The sequence below is a fragment of the Nicotiana tabacum genome, chromosome 20 (genome assembly GCF_000715075.1).
Source record: "Nicotiana tabacum cultivar K326 chromosome 20, ASM71507v2, whole genome shotgun sequence".
Classification (NCBI taxonomy): domain Eukaryota; kingdom Viridiplantae; phylum Streptophyta; class Magnoliopsida; order Solanales; family Solanaceae; genus Nicotiana; species Nicotiana tabacum.
Genome location: NC_134099.1, coordinates 40,719,433 through 40,734,733, shown reverse-complemented (window position 1 = coordinate 40,734,733; position 15,301 = coordinate 40,719,433). Strand labels below are relative to the sequence as shown.

General features: G+C 35.8%; 1 long non-coding RNA gene across 1 annotated transcript; it reads left to right on the top strand.

The window, feature by feature from the left end:
- Positions 1-4,583: 4,583 nt before the first annotated feature.
- On the top strand, positions 4,584-9,704 carry LOC107763096 (uncharacterized). The gene is made up of 3 exons (XR_001642948.2): positions 4,584-5,034; positions 8,286-8,353; positions 9,269-9,704. It is a non-coding gene; the product is annotated as an uncharacterized LOC107763096 (long non-coding RNA).
- The last annotated feature ends 5,597 nt before the right edge of the window (positions 9,705-15,301 follow it).

Genomic DNA, 15,301 nt, shown 5'->3' with positions numbered 1-15,301 from the left:
ATTCTGATTGTAGATGCATTATTTTCTGTTTTCACAAATTCAAAACGACTAAAACTCCTACAAAATCTTCTGCAAAAAATGCAATCATGTCGAAAATACCAATTAAGCTACAATTGAATGGGAATTGGGGTATTAAAATTCAATGTACCAGTTTGTAGATATTTTGTAGATAAATTGTAGATTATTTGTATTCTGATTGTAGATGCTTTGTTTTCTGTTTTCACAAATAAAAAACGACTAAAACTTCTACAAATCTTCTGCAAAAAACAGTCTATAATTTTTCTACAATTTATCTACAGTTGCTACAATTCTTCTTCTTCTTCGAGTTTCAATCTGAAATTCAGCCAAAATCAAGTCTAAATCTTCACCAAAACCCCTCAAAATTGAGATATAAACTCCAAAACATATTCTCAATTATTTACAACAACACCCAATCAAAACAAATAATGATATTTGAATACCTAAATTTGAATTCAAAGCTTCAAAGCTTTTTAATGGTTGTCAATGGTGGAATTGCTGCTCTCTTGTTTCTTTGAAGGTTTGTTCTTCTTCATTGAGAAAATTTGAAGCTGAAGGTAAATGTGTGTATGAACTTTGAAGATTTGACTTCAATTTTGATGAACTTCAACTGGAGTAAAATGGGGAACCAACTTTGTTGAAAGGTTTCTTCAATTTTCTATGAATTTAGAGGGAGAATTTGGTTTCAGAAGATGGAAAATGGTAAAAAGAACGTGGGTATGGGTAAAACGTGGGTGGGACTGAGGGGTTAGTAGAGAGAAACGTGCAGATTCCTTTAATTAAGGAGTAAAAAATATACAATTAATTATACTCTTAATTAATTATGGTATAGAATTGGTAATTTGGTATACTAAGTGTAATTAAGTCAAACCTTAAACATTGAGGGTAATAAGGTTTCCTATGTGGCATAGGAATGTAAAAATTCCTTTTGTATACACTTAAGATTTAATTGGTCTAAAGTACAATTAATTTTTGCAAGCACTAAGACTTTTTAGTTTGAAGTGCAAATTGCCTAGACACAGAAACTTATTTTTCGAATTTCAACAATTCAAACATTACAAAAAATCGACTCCAAATGAGCTCAATTTTAAAATATAACTTTTAAACATTACAAAAAATAAACCACAATCATTAATTTGTCAAAACAACAAAAAAACTAACAAACTTATTTGAGGAAAAAGAAGAAGAAACCCTAAGTAGACCTACTCACAAATACAATGTAAATTTACCATCACCGTTGTCTAAGAAGAAGAAGATCTTAAGTTGTGTGTACTTTGAGTACTATTTAAACTTCTTCAAAAATGTGAATATAAATTAAATACAGCGATCAAATAAGATGCCCCGTAAAATTTTTACCGGGTATATATATATTACGTATTCGCTTAGAAAAATAAAAATTTCAAGAAACCAACGACTTGAACACCATCCATTTCTCCTACATGCCAAACATAAAATTTCAAGAATCCAAGTTCTATATATTGACAGCTGATCAACTAGCGTCATTAAATATCAAAAAGAAAATCAAATGTCAAGAAAAAATAAAATAATGTAGTGAGTAAACAGCAGTTCAAACAATCATATTAATGAGGTGCACATAATTAAGATCAAAATTTTTATAGCAGGATTAAGTTTTAGGAAGCTATTTTCAGTACCCGAACTCTGGAAAACAATAGTAAAAGCAAAGTAAGGCCACTGGCCATGGAGATACAAATGCACCGACACATAAAACATCAAGATACAAAAATTAAAATAGGTAAATTTTCTCCATGCAAGACCTGATAAAGAGCAGCTGGTTCTATGTGACTAAATATCAAAATAAGCAAATTTTCATAATAGTTAACCGAAATACCGAAATCTTTAAACCTAAACTCGAACCAGAAATTACTCTTAAAAAATCAATACTGAAAACTAGCCGAAAAACCAAATAATCAAAATCAACGAATCGAATTAATTCAGCTCGATCCAGTTTTTTGGCTTTATGCCCACTCAGTCCAATTTTTCGGGCTTTATGCCCACCCCTAACCGGATATATAAACGTATGGGTGAAAATCATTTTGATCCCCCAACTTCATCTTAAAAATCAACTCCTCCTCCAACATTAAACAATTGGTATTATGCTCCTCCAAACTCAATTGCATTTCTAAAATACCTATTTTACCCTCCATCTTATCAGCCTTGGTCTCTATTTTTTTTTAAGTGAAAATAATAATCAATCATGCATAATTTATTGAAATTGAATAATAAAAGAAATGGGTGCAATTAAAATTAGAATAAAAGATCTTATTAATAGCAATCAAAAAAGGTTGGTACAGTAATATAATAAATATTAATTAGAAATAGAGGGAGATTTCATAAATTCCTAAAAGATTGCATATTTATACCTTAAAAGTTCTTTAAAATACTATTTAGAAAATATTTCATTAATTAAGAACTAAATTTCAAATATATACACACGCGCGCACACGCAAAAGAATAAAAAAGAAAGTAAAACTTATATATATACTCAATATAAAAGTAACAATAAAAAAGAGTAACAGTATATTTTGTTACAAGTTCATAAAAGTACTATTCTGTTAAATTTTATTGTATTTTAATTATAAAATTTATAATAAGGTATTTAAATTGGTGAAACGCTTAGCTAAAGATAAAATATATCTTATATTATAATATAACAAAAAAATAAATGCATAGAGGAGGAATTAAATATTTCGAGAGTAAAATTGATAATGCATATGATAGGAGGAGCATAATGTATATTGTTTAATAAATGTTGGAGGAGGAATTTGATTTTTAAGATAAAGTTGAGGATCAAAATAATTTTCACTCATACACATATTTTATCTTTCGAAAGAAAGGAGTAGAAATGACATCGGGTAGCCACTCTAAAGGATTGTTATTTAGGAATTAGTTTGTGCGCCCTGAATTTTAATTATTCAGTTTAATTTTTTAGGACAAAAATATCTTGAAATTAAGATTTTTTGTTTAATCAAAAGTTAAAGGGCAACCACTTCGGTCTTAAATTCAAGCGGAATAAAGCTGAGATATTTCAGTTTGACATCAAAGTCTTTTATAATGAATTGTTTGGGAATTGCAGATTATTATATATAAAGCACATAAATTATCATGGTGGTGGTTGAAAGTCTAGCCGAACCATCATTTTTCTTACAGTTATAACTATGCATCAGTCCTAAAAAAAAGTTAGGATATTTGGATCCAAAACATCAATAAGGTGCAGGTGATGCTGCAATCTTCAAGTTCTTTTCTTGATTTACTGTGTGTTTGGCATGGCAAACAATTATACATTGGCAAAATGTAGAAAAATCTTCACGTACTTCACACGTCGCTACGGTAACCCGAGCGGAAGTTGCTCGAATGCATGGCTCCATACATCGTTCTTCATGATCAAATGGGGCGCAAATGTTAAATCCAATATCAACTGTGCATAGTCCTCCTTCATGTATCACAGGAACAAACCTCGCCCCTGCATTCATCAAAATAAAGTAAAATAAAATAACAGTTAATAACCAAGTAAAAATAAAGTCTCGAGTTTATCATTAAAAGCACCAATAAGGATTGTGGTAGAGTGATAAGCACTCCTTTACAATTAACAAGAAGTCTCTGATTCCAGCCTGGATGTATGAAATCGCCTTTATTAGGGAATACTTTACTGCCCTTCGATTCCCTCCCCGACGTGGGACTTCCCTGAAGGAATCCGAATTAGTCGGGCCCTACCAAGAAAAAATCAAGAAAAAAGAAGTAAAGCCAAGATATCATCATCTCAGAGAGTAGTTGGAACCTGATGCAATCGAAACAAAGAGGACAACATAGAAAAATGAAGCTAGAAACTTTGTCATTTCCAAATTTTGTTTCAAAAGCTACTACTCATGAACTCTTGACTTGGGCTAATGGGCTTCCTTCTTATACTTGTTTCTCGGTCAACAAGATCACTGCATTTTGGTATTTGACTACTTTATTATTAATTAGATTAATATCTGTGAGGATTAACTGGATTTGGTATGTAATGATTAATCATTTACTATGAATATAAGAATCTATAAACAATTCTATAGTAATTATTAACTTTACAAAAGAGCCCGGGCTTTTTGTAACTTGTTTTGACAGAAATTTCAAACGGTTATTGTAGACATGTGATTTTTGATCATTCCCAAGATTTTTCATATTTTAGCATGTAAATATTTAATTTAGGCCTAATATAGCTATTTTAATTAATTTGGACTCTTTTACTTTATTTTATTACAAGAAAAATAAAAAATTACAAAAATTGTTCCATTAATGTTTTGTAGTCATTTTTTTTCTTGAAAAATACCAAAAAGAAATAGTTTATTTTAACGGTCAGTCTTATTTTAATAGTTATTTTATTAGGATTAATTAATAAGTGAGATCACATTTTTTAATCTCGTTCGCAAGGAAAGAATAAAACTTGGGCTCGAGCAATCCATTTTTAGACCTAATTTTGGACCTAGCCCGTAATTCTCAATCCCATAATACCTAATCCCTACCCCTATATAATAGTACATAATCCCTAAATAGACTTACGCCTAAAATCCATGAGATCCGCCGTTCTCTGACTTGAGAAGCTTCAGTCGTCTTCTTCAGCAAACTAACCTAGAAAAGCCTCGACCACCCTAACGCAGTAGACCTTCACCCAAATGAACACCAAAAACTTAACTCTATGACCCTACCAAGATCAGAAGACAGTCGTTCCTGCTGCTTCATCTTCAACACTCAGCACTGTTGGTTTCTTAGAAGAAAACTCTGCAGAAACCTAGCGAGAAAACCAGCCCAGTCGTGACCCTTCTCTTTCAGCTCGACCAAACGTTGTTGCTCCTCCACCTCAACCAAACCAACAGTCTAAACCTACACAAAATCCGGCAAACCAGTGTTTTTACAGTGAGCGTTTGAATCAGTCGAGGATGGTTCCGGTTCGAGTTCTTATTTTCGATTGAAGTTTCCAGTTCTAAGTATTTTCAGATTCCAGAGCTGTTGCTCTCAAAGGTATGTGAGGTTCTCTTTGTAACCTTTTTTGGACGTATAAATGACGAATCGAAGGATTGGATTCGACTGGTTGTATACACATTTAAGTTCATGTATTCATGGTGTTCAATTGTTATATTTGCCTATCTTTGATTGATCTATCATAACCTGGCTTTACTTGTTCATTTAAAACAAAGGATATGAGTTCGAATTTGTGATTGCTTTGATGCCATTACTTGTAGTGAATTCATGGCTTCTTAGTTTCGTTGTGAATGTCTTTTGCGACTTCAGCTCTCTTCTTTTTTCCCTCAATCTGTTAGAACATACGCAACGGAAGCAAGCATACAAACCAGGCATCGAATACATATGAACTAGACAATGCAATAATAACGAGATTAGAAGCACTAACCTGTTGAAGTAGTTGCACAAACCTTCCAAGCAGCAAGAATCCAGGGCTGCAGTCTTCTACTATTTGCCTAGTAAAACCTTGGACGATTTTGCTATTGGGTGGGCAAGAACAATACAACTGAAAGGTAAGTTATTAAGTGAAACTAGTCTTCCTTTAATAGACCCGAAATTAAGCCACAATAGGGGCTCAAAAACGTGTAGGATTTTGCAAGTAGAATCCTACTCTAACTCAAAAGTATAACTTTTCTCCCAAGCTACTTTTTACCCAAGTCTGCCCAGGTTTTTACTTGGTATAGCAGGGACCACAGAAATAATTAGAGGCTACTAATTATAGTATTAATTCGAAATTAGCATGAATTAATTCTTACTATAATTAATTGCAATGTATTCTCCTAAAAAACTGCAATTGAACTCCTCAATATGAATTTCGAAAATTCATTAACACTTATTTTAACTCCCCATGTTAAGATTTCAAATACCAGTTAATTAAATTAAATCACTAAAAATTTAATTCAATTAACTAATTAAATCCTTTATAATTCCGCTTAAACTATTTCATGTGACGGATACAAAATCAATCGGCCGGGGTTTCACATAAAAACTTATAAGCTTACATAAAGGGGTATCATCAAACCCAAAACCGAGTCATGGATTCTATCAACTAATTATTATTCACAAATGTTATTCGTTATTGTCCAATCTATTAGGCATATACTAACTCTAAATAGAGTCGTACCTTTTGATAAATAAAAACAATAAACAAATTACATTGATCATAATAATTATATCAAGATTAGGAGTATAAGCTCATTTAATGAATTAGAGAAAATATTTTATATATTCAGTACAAAAACATCTTTTCTCTACTTGATCCGTTCAATATACACTGAGTATACTAGCACAAGATGTTGGAGTAAAACTACTCCCATAATCAAGACAAATTATACGATAATCTTGTGCTACAATCATCAAGATATTTTGTCCAACAATATCTTTGATTATGAACATAATTTATTAATTATGAAAACCAACAATTTAATCTTTTGTGCATGAGCTAAGACTCCATACACTAAATTGTCTACTACATAACTAAAAGGGCACACATGTAACAAATGATCTATTTAAAATAGTACTTTATTGAATTGAATAAATTAAATAAATAATTATTCCATAAAGAATAAAATATAATATTATGTCTAAATAGCATGGTTAATAGTATATCCCAACACAATCTCCGTACAATTCTGTGTGGTTTTTGTTTGAATATTAAAATGAAATAAAAATGGAGAGCTCGTGAATTAGGAGCGTTCATGTGACGACCCGGCCAGTCGTCTCATGAGTTACCTCTCCGTTTCTCCCATTTCATCTTCTTTATGCTTTGTTATCCGTGTTTTGTGGTATCGGGTGGCCGGATCGAGTCCGAAATGAGTTTGGTGAAGTTTGAGACACTTAATCTCTTTTAAGAAGGCTTAAGTTGGAAAAGTCAACCGGATATTGACTTATGTGTTAGAAGGCTCAGAAGTGAGTTTCGATGGTTCGGTTAGCTTCGGGAGGTGATTTGTGACTTAGGAGCGCGATCGGAATGGGTTTTGGAGTTGTAGAGAAGATTTAGGCTTAAATTGGCGAAGTTGATATTTTGGCGATTACCGGTTGATAGGCGAGATTTTAATATAGGGGTCGGAATGGAATTCCAAGAGTTGCAGTAGCTTCGTTGTGTCATTTGGGATGTGTGTGCAAAATTTAAGGTCATTCAGACGAGATTTGATAGACTTTTTGATCGAAAGCATAATTTAAGAGTTTTTGGAGTTCTTAGGCTTGAATCATATGTTAAATTGCTGATTTGATGTTGTTGTGAGCATTCCGAAGTTTTGAACAAGTTTGAACGATGTCATGGGATGTATTGGTACAATTGGTTTGAAGTTCCGGGAGTTCCGGGTAGGTTCCAGGTAGGTTCCGAGATGTTTTAGGCCGAAAATCATAACTGTAGCAGGTCCAGAAGGGTTGCAGGCCTAGGAAACCACCCGCGCGGTCAGCACAAAAAGAAGTGCGGCCGCGGTATGTGCCGTGCAGAACGCACAAAAAGAAGTGCGTCCGCAGTAGGTGCTGTGCGGACCGCACAAAATGCAGTGCGGCCGCGGTGGAGAGCATTTCACTGGTCCTACTTTGGAAGCTCATACCTTTTGATTTACAAGGAATTTTGAGATGATTCAAAAACAAAAGTTGTAGCCCTTCGTGTCTAGTTTCCCGAAAGGTAAAGATATCGCAATTTGGACATCTGTAGCAAAAGTTATGGCCAAAAAACTAAAGTTTGTCACTGTAGAGGAAAGCTTGTGCAGTCGCGGTCGCTTTTGTGCAGACCGCACTGGTTTTGTGCGGACCGCAGTCGATTTTGTGTGGTCCGCGGAGGTGAAAATCTGTGGGGTACTATATAAATACAAGATTTTAAGTTTTATTTGATATTTTGACCTAGAGAGCTCGGATTTTGGCGATGTTTCGAAGGTTTTTCAAGAAATTTATCGGGGTAAGTGATTCTAACTCATATTTGGCTAGAATACATGAATATATCATTGAATTCATCATTTAATTCGTGATTTGTAATGGAATTTGGGAAGAAAATTGTGAAACCTTTCAAAAATGTTAAATGATGATTTGAAAAACCAAATGGTATTGGAATTGGATAATTTTCATATGGTTAGACTCGTGAGAGTATAAGGATTCTAGTTTTGTGAATTTTGTCAAATTCCGAGATGTGGGCCCAGGGGTTGGGTTTGACCAATTTTGGGAATTTTATGGTAATTTAATTATTTTCGAGTGGGCTTTGTTCCCTTCACACATTTTGATGGTTTTGTACTGATTTTGGCTAGATTTGGAGCATTCGGAGGCCGATTCGAGCGGCAAAGGCATCGCGGGCTAGAGTTCGGACTGGATAGAGGTGAGTAATGATTATAAATAATGCTCTGAGGGTTTGAAACCCCAAATTTGCACATCGTAGTGCTATATTGAGGTGAGACACGCGCTTGATGATGAGCGTGGGTTCGTATATTATTGGGGATTGTGACTTAGTCCATCCCGATTGATAATTTTACCGCGTATTTGACTGAAACTTAATTGCTATCATCATTATTTGGGCTGATTGTCATATTTGGGTTTTGTACCAACTATTTGAACCCTTCGGGGATGTTTATTACTATTTCATCATTGTTTTGGCTTATTACTTGAACTCAGTCCCGTTATTTTCCAATGTTTTACTACTCGACCATTTTTACTCAGTTTTGAGACTTAAATGATATTTTAAATGATGTTTTGGGCTGAGAAATACTATTTTACTATTGCCCAAGGGGCTTGTGATGATTTTTGGACTGAGTAAGGTCGAGGGCCTAGTTGTGAGGATACACTGATACTGATATGAGGCTGAGGGCCTGAGATGCATATATATGCCACAAGGTGGCTTGATTGATATGAGGCCGAGGGCCTAGATTTGATGCCATGAGATGACTTGATATTGCGCTTGGGCCGTAAGGGGCCATCCCGGAGTCTACACACCCCAGTGAGTGCGGATACCCATTGTGATGTGAGATTGAGCCCGAGGGGTAGAAATTGTTGATACTGTGCCCGAGGGGCGAACTTCTATGTGTTTACTTTATCATAACTGTCTGTCAATTACCTGTTTACTTGTTGTAGAAGTACTTTATTTTGCTTTTCATTGGTTTACTGCTTACAATTACCTATTTAATTGCTTCATTATAGAATACCATGTGTATACGTGTTTTCTTACTTTCAGTTATTATTTATCTTTATTACTCACTGGGTCGGAGTACTCACATTACTCCATGCACCTTACGTGCAGATCCAGGTGCCCAGAGGCCGAGTGGGAGCTTTTCAGTCATTCAGCAATTGCCAAGGATTTCGAGGTAGCTGCATGGCGTCCGCAGCTCTGATTTCTCCCTTCTATCTTATTACTTTTCCGAATTCCTAGACTATCTATGTAGTAGGTTGTCCAGACTTGTATTAGAGGCTCTAGACTTGTGACACCAGATCAGTTTGGGCTATGTAGTTTCTAGGTATTGTTGACTTCCGCATGTCTATCTCGCTGTGTTAAACACTTATTATGATAATTGGTAATTAAACCATGTTAGCAAATAATTTATTTAAAATGAAAATGAGTTGTGGTTTATAATTGGTCCGACTTGCCTAATAATGTGATAGGCGCCATCACAACCGGTATTTGGGGTCGTGACAGTTCTAGAGCTCCAAACTGGAAATGGAATTGGAAAGCAGCCGATCCTAAGACATATATGTATAATGTACTCATCCTTTACCTTTGTAAGAAATTACTTGTCCACTAGCATTTGGATTCGATGCTTGGGAGTTGGGATATTATCATTATTATGAAACATTACAATTTCCACTACAATTAATTGTTACCTTTCTCTATGAAAGAACGTTGTTTCACTTCAAATAGGCATCTGATAATATGCTTATTATAAGAGTTTGAGTTCTGTTATGAAAAGGCTAACAAACTGTCTCGCAACAGTATTGTTAGTTCATTACCTTTGTTGTTTAGCATCATTGAATAATTGTTTGATTTAGGCTCGATTTAGACTAGTATTGTGATTATGTATACATTCGCGTAATATAATTGCGATTTTAATTCTAAAAGTAACTCGAGGAATGCGTTCGCGCAACTTCAACCAAACTTCTCTTATTAAAATAAACAAAGTGTGATTAATTGTGGACACGTACGCGTGATATGATTTTTGACGCGCCAAAGGAAATGAGTATACGTACGCGTAACTCAATTCTTTCATTACGAATAATCAAGTAAGTAAAAACGGTAAAAGGTAAATGCATATAGGTTCTAGAATAAGTAATTAGATTACTTAAGCCAAGTATAAATTGCTAAGCGATCGTGCTAGAACCGCGGATCCCGAGAATGCCTAATACCTTCTTCCGGGTTAACCGAATTCCTTACTTAAAATTTCTGGTTTGCAAACATTAAAAAATAAAATTTCCTCGATCTGGGATTTAAAATAAATCGGTGACTTGGGACACCAATTAAATTATTCCAAGTGGCGACTCTGATAAAATAAAATTAATCCCATTTCAAATAATGTCACTTAAATTGGAAAAACTCCCTTATATATCCCCTCGGGGTGTAAAAAGGAGGTGTGATAGCTCTGGCGACTCTGCTGGGAACAAGAACCCAGAACTTCCGGTTCAGGGTTCAAGAATTCGAGCTTGTTAATGCGATTTTTATTTGGTTTTATTATTGATATTACTGTATTTTGTGGACTTAATGTGCTAATTGACATTTACCGCTTTGATATTACTTGAACTGTATTTAAATGTCTTCTTACGTCACCCCTCTGAGTCTTCTGAAAATGGTGCAGACGTTCGCGTGACCCGCTTTTTCTGTAGAAATTATACCAAATAGATCGAGGTTGGGCCAGCAACAAGGCCGGGTAGACTTTAGTTCTCCCGGTACGTTGCCCCCTCTTCGGCCCCAGTTGTCCGCTCGGGTAACCCAAGTCTAGAACACAAACCCTAGGTTTTAAACCTAGAATAACGCAACCTCATACCGGATCCCTAGTATGAATGATTATTTGCATCACGTGCATTTGACCTTGGGGACTCAACACAGGGGTTGAGTCCATCTAGGACAGGTGTCCCCAAATTAAAAAAGACCATCCTAATGCATCTTACGTGCTACTTGTGCATCTGTTTGTTTCGGCTTGCATGTTGACCGACTTCTAGAATAGGGAAAGAAAATTAAAAAAATGAAAAGGAAGATCAAAAAAAAGTGAGAGGTAGGTATTTAGAAAATTCTGAAACTCTGCCGAAATTCTGAAAAAAGAAAAGTCATTTCAAAATGAGCCCAAAATCTTCAAGTGCCATGTATCCTTGTTCCGTCAAAACTGACCGAATTACGCGGGTCTTATTCTCACCGGATGTGAGATACGTAGGCAAACCTCATCGGTTCCGACCCCAATTTTAAAAAATCCAAAAATATTTTCCTTTAGAAATCATTCCTTAGAAAATTCAAAACAAAAAAAAGAAAGTTTTTAAAACTCAAAAAAGAATAAGGTAGTTTCCTTCTTTCTGGAGTATTTCATACGGGTTTTCTTTGTTTTGAAGTATTTTTCTAAAAAGGAATTTTTAAAAAAATCAAAAAAAAATCCAAAAAAAAAAATCTTTTCCTTCTTTAAAAGTATTTCTTTCGTAAATGTCAAAAATAATATTTGAAAATTGAAGTCCAAAAATATTTTGCTTTTCTTTAGAAGTACTTTTGTAAATAAATAAAAAGCTCAGAAATTCAAAACACTTTTTTTTCTTAAAAAGTCCGTCTTTCAAAAATTAAGAGGCAACATCCAAAATCCAAAAATATTTTCTTTCTCCTTTAGAAAAGAGAAAACAAATGAAAATTCAAAAAAAAAAATAGTTTTCTTTTACTTTTGAAATTCTCAAAGTTCCAATCAAAAGAAAAAGAATTTTTAGAAGTCTTTCTTTCAAAAATAAAAGACAAATCAAAATCAAAATCAAAAATCCAAAAAAAAATTCCCTTTCTTCATTTAAAGCATTTTTTTTAGAAAATTCCAAAAAAAAAATCAAATATGTTTTTCTTTTGCTTAAAGCTTTCATGGTCATATTTCTTAAAAGTAAACAAAAAAAAGTTAGCTTATTTACTACATTCTCAATCTTCCCGAACTACGCAAGATCTGTTTCATGTGGCGTCATGATACGTAGGCAATCCTCATCAGATTCGATCATAGCCATAAAATTAGTTGAGTGATAAAATAAACTAAAAAAATTGAGTAAAAAAGAAAGGCAAGGGTGAAAAAGAAAAAGGCAAAAAAGAGAGAGCGACAAGAAATAAAAGAGTGGCAAACAAAAGAGAAAAAAAAGTGCCAAAAAAAGAGCGGCAAAACGAGATGAAAAAAAATCAAGAGTGATTAAAAAGAGGTAGAAATGAAGAAAAGAGGTACAGAATGAAAAGGGCTAGTCAAGGACGGGATGAAACATGCAACCATTCAAACACACGGTAGAAATGTTAACTGTTAGGTGCATTGCATCCCAACGTGCGATTTCCTATATGTTAAATGTTTCAAAACTAACAAGGTTGTTGGATGTGCAAACTAGCCAGGTTTTGGTGGTTGATTTTGTTGGTAGTCTAGCCTCCCCTTCTTCACAAGATCCAAAGGCATAGATGGCCTCTGCAAGCAATCTACCAATCATCAGTCCCGAGGATAGCCCGACATCTGCTATTCCACAACCAGAATCAGCAGATGCTGAAGAGAATATGATGTTGCATCTCTGTATATCGAAAATGTGGGTCACGTGGTCTAATGGTATGGAACCGCCAAGTGCAACCCCTGGGTTACTTGAGTTGATCCCCAAGTCATGTGAGGCTACCAACGCCCCTGTGCCCAACCCGCTCATCCCATGCGGGCACCCTTCAATGCCGTCTAATGATCCTGGCATGCCTTCTATGGTTCGTCCCCAGGCACCGGCTTCAAGGGCATCGCCTCCAATGTTCACATTTCAGGGTCCATGGCTTCAGTCAGAAATAGCATATGTGACCCAGTACTCTTTCACTCAACCTCCGCAATATGATCTCTCGGGGGAGAAAGAAAAGGTTGTTAAAAATCTCGAGCAAGAGGAAATGGCTCGGAAGATGAAGAGCCTAAAACAAAGCCTGAAAAACATGCAAGGTCTGAGTGGCCAAAAGAGTGTCTCATACTCTGCCCTCTGTATGTTTCCCCATCTCCACTTTCCAGTTGGCTTCAAGATGCCAAAATTTGAAAAGTACGACGGGCACGGAGGCCTGGTCGCTCATCTAAAACGATACTGTAACTAGTTGAGGGGTGCCGGTGGAAAAGAGGAGCTGCTAATGGCCTATTTTAGGAAAAGCCTCACCGGAATCGCTTCTGAGTGGTATACGGATTAAGAAATTACTTATTGGCATGCGTGGGACGATATGGCTCAAGATTTTGTCCGCCAGTTCCAATATAATGTGGACATCGCTCCCGACAGAAACTCCTCGTCCAATTTGAAAAAGAAAATCACGGAAAGCTTCCACGAATATGCTGTCAAATGGCGTGAGCAAGCTGCCGGAGTAAAGCCTCCAATGGATGAAATTGAAATGGTCACGGTCTTTCTACAGTCCCAAGAGGCGGACTACTTACAGAACATGATGTCTGCTATGGGAAAGCCATTTGCTAAGGCCATCAAAATTGGGGAGATGGTAGAAAACGGTCTAAAAACGGGCCGAATCTTGAGTCATGCTGCTTTTAAAGCCACATCACCAGATGTTCAAAATGGTTCGGAGGGTTTGATGAACAGAAACGGGAGTGAGGAGGGAGCCATGATGGTTTCAAGCTCGAGGGAGGCCCGCAGGTCATTCAGCCAGTCATATGTGCTTCCTATGATCCCACCACACTATTATCCCCTTCAAGAAGATGCTTATGCCGTGGCACCGCCTCCCTATGCGGTGATGAGTGCACAATCTTACACCCAACCATAACATTATACACAAAATCGAGCTCCACCTCCCGGAAATGCCCATCCTTACCAAGCTCCATATAATCCTCAACCAAATGATCCTTAATGCAATCCTTGACCAAGAGAGCCTTTCAGAAAAAATCAGTTCACCCCTATTGGTGAATCGTATTCAAGCTTGTTCTAAAAGCTAATCAGGCTAGATCTATTGCAGCCAGTGGCCCCGAACATGCCGAATCCCGAGTCCCCCGCACACTGAGATTATGCTAGATGTGAATATCTCTCTGGAGTAGTAGGACACAGTACAGAGGACTGTTGGACCTTCAAAAGGGCAGTTGAAGATTTGATTGAAGCTGAAAGAATTGTTTTTCAGGATGAAGAAGCTCTTGATGTGATGAACAATCTGTTGCCTGCACACAATAGCGAGCCAATAGTCGTAATGATTTGTGAAGATGAGAAATTTGATCCGGCACTGAAGGCCATTGCAGTCATTGCCGAGACCGAAGAAAAGCCAAAAAATGGTCGCCAAGCATGAAAGTTCCCCATCAAACGGGAGTCTCGGTAGCCAGTCTTGCTATTCTTTCTGTGTCCGGATTATCTCAGGGTGTGATCCGAATGTTTTACTTTATTGTCTTACTTTCCGATGTAAACCCTTCTATCTCCAAAAAAAATCAAAAATCAAAAATCAAATGAAATTAATATTTCATTGTCCAAGAATGTCTCTTTTCTTAATCTTGTCATTTTTCTTATTCTCTTTTCAGTTTTATTAAATGCTGATTTCAATAACATGACATGATTGAGAACTTCATGCTCGGATCCTGAAATCTGTCAGACCTCGAAATAATGAATCAAGGATTAGATTGAAATGAAGATAAGTTTTAGGAAATAAAACAAAGAGTTGGAACAACTAAAGGAAAATTGGCTCCAAATTGGAAAGAGCCATACATGGTAACAAGGGTACTGCCAAAGAAAGCGTTGTACCTGGGAAATGTTGAAAGAAATGTCCCTGGAACAATTGTCGATGCAAATGCAGCCGAAAGGTACTCTGATTGATCCTCCATGTAGTATTAATTTTCTCCGGTTGGGATGACGAAGGCTTTCATTCTCGCTACCCAAACACCATTAACCCTTTTGTAAACAATTTGAGCCGGTTACTCATCTTTGATTACCCTCTTTGGAACCTGAAAATATTATTGAAGAAAAATGAAAAAATTGAAAAGAGAAGAAAAAGAAAAATACCAAAAAAAGGAAGAAAAGGGCAAAAAGAAAATGAAATGAAAAATGAAAAGAACAAGAAAGGAAAAAGAAAGAGAAAAGAAAACAAAACAGAAGAAAAACAAAAGAAAAATCAAAAAAATAAAGTTCCCTGAACTACGTTCGACTT